This window comes from Alligator sinensis, unplaced genomic scaffold, assembly GCF_000455745.1.
Source record: "Alligator sinensis unplaced genomic scaffold, ASM45574v1 scaffold488_1, whole genome shotgun sequence".
Taxonomy (NCBI): domain Eukaryota; kingdom Metazoa; phylum Chordata; order Crocodylia; family Alligatoridae; genus Alligator; species Alligator sinensis.
In genome coordinates this window covers 40,714-43,235 of record NW_005842970.1, presented here as the reverse complement: position 1 = coordinate 43,235, position 2,522 = coordinate 40,714, and positions in this window count along the sequence as shown.

Below are 2,522 nucleotides of genomic sequence, written 5' to 3'. Positions count from 1 at the left end.
CATCGGCGAACTTGGCCAGTCCGCTTCTGACTCCAGTGTCCACATCATTAATGAAGATGTTGAACAGTATGGGTCCAAGGACAGAGCCTTGGGGGACCCCAACAGAGCCTTGAGGCAGAAGAAACTTGAGGCAGAATCGATCAAACCTACACAGGTTTCTGTAAGCAGTGTAGGTTATTTTGGGAGCAAACAGGACACATGTTCCCCCTTTGCTGGGGGAGGCATGCAGGATGCCTGCACTGGTCAAGGCCAGCAGGTTGGGTATGCTCCTGCATGTCTCCCAGCAGGCTCCATGTGCTCCCTGGGTAGCTGGAGGTTGCCGAGTGCAGCTGAGTGGCTGGGCCACTCCTAATTAGCTGTTGGGTCCATGTGGCAGAAGTCTCCATTCCCTCCTTCCTCCCCTCCCTAGCTGCCTGGCTGCAGCTGACAGTTGGCCACAGGCAGGAGGTGGGCTGGAGAGAGAATCTGTGCTGGCTCAGGTCTGGGGCAGCCAAGGTCAGATCCATGTGGCAGTAGCCTCCATTTCCTCCCACCACCACCGCCTTTCCCACTGCCTGTCTGTGAGTGACAGCTGGCCACATATAAGAGGTGGAGCTCGGGAGAGAGTCTGTGCTGGCTTGGCCTTGTGACAGCCTGGGGGTAAGATGTGCTAGGCTGTGTGTAGACAAAACAAGCATGTGTGCACGACACTTTAAAGTGGACTAAATGCCTTTGCACCACTTTAATGGTGTCGGTGTTTGTGTGCCTTGGCGGTGTATTGAGCATTAATTCCAGTCACTGTAGGAAATTCAGCAGTGTAATATGCCTTAAATTACTTGGGGTGCAGCGAACTAAAACACTTGAGGAGTTTTAGTTTGCTGCCCCTACAGCCGTGGAGTGAAGCACCAGGCTCCGTGCAGCTCCACGGCTCTGCAGGAAGCCCTGCAGGCAGCCTGGCAGCAACCTGGGAAAGTAGGGTCTGCCCAAGAAAAGTGGTGAGCCTGATTTTTCTTTTTTTCCCCTGGAGCCTGCCTGCCTGAGCTGCACGGGGGCCTGGTGCTTTCCTCCATGGCTGTAGTGCCCCCTGGGACCACCCAAGCTGGGTGCCTGCGGGAGGGTGCAACCTGGGGAGGGGTTGCACCAGCCTCCCTTCCCCCACAGTCCAGGGCCTTCTCCACCCGCCAGCAGCTCACCCTCCCCTCCCTGCCAAAGAGACAGGTAAGTCAGCAGGGTGTGTGCACGACGCGGGGGTTTAATCAGCCCTAAATTGAAGTGGTGTTTTTTAAAACCCACCACTTCAATTTAGGGCTCCTGTTTCATCTACACATGCCCCTAGGTGCTTGGCTGAAGTAGCCAAGCACAGGTTGCATGCTAGCATGCTTCCCAGGGAGGGGGAGCTAGCAGGAGGCTGCAAAGGTGCCTAGGATGCTGGCAGATAGTGATCAAACTAGAATCAATAGGGAAACTGGTACAGAAGTTTAATTTAGGTCTAACCTAAATCAATTAAGTTTGAGTGCACATCGATCCAGGTCTATCTTAGACTAGGTTCTGCCATTTTTTAATCGGTCTGTATGTGCCAAACTTCTGTTCTGTTACAGATATAGTCTGGCTTCTGATAAGTTACTTATACTTATACCAGTATACTTATACTTATACCAGTATAAGTATAATGTCTGTTACCTAGCCTATGTGGACAATTCTAGTCAGTCACCTAGACCTCAATTCTGAAAAAGCCTTTTCCTGTTTTATCTGTTATTCCTTCTTTCCTCCTTACATTGCTAACATTTTACATTCATTTCCAATGCACCCGGGGACAATACTGAGTGATTTTTTCATATGGGAGTAAAAAAAATAAAAAGGAAAATCTCATTAAAAACTGCATCACTGTTTAAGTTCCCCAAAGAGATGAAAAATATTTGACTGCTCAACCAATTCTCTTTCCTCCTATCCAAATATATCCTCTTCCTGTTCAAAAAAATATGCCAGATTTCTTGAGATGTAACCTTTCTCAGCAATACCTTTTCTAGAAATAAAACTTCTTATTTTTGTTATATAATCTTCTAAAAATCTTGCTGGGAAACAATACAATACTCTTCCATGAACTATCAATAATTCAGTAAACTGGCCAGGTCACAGGTCAGGATGGTTCACTCTAAGCACATATTGAATATAACACCTCCCTTGTGCAGGCATTTGCCTTCTCCTCACTCTGTCCAGTACACCAACAACTTAACTGATGATTCTTGAAGTTGCTGAATAGTACTTGGCTACTGTTTGGCAGGGGAATGGGATTGCAGAGAGAGCTAATATTAGTGCTGCTAAATAAATAGAGATTTGCTGTCCTGCATGAATAACATCATTTTGAGATCCCAACTCCCAAGACACTATTAAAAATGTTGTGGTCCTGAAATGATCTATACCATTTATTTTTGACAAAAACCTGTTACAATATTTCCAAAATAAAAAGATGGGGGGAGGGGGATTGCCTCAAAATCAATGTAGAGTAAAATATGTAAAATGTTCAAAGACTGAAATGTATAGAC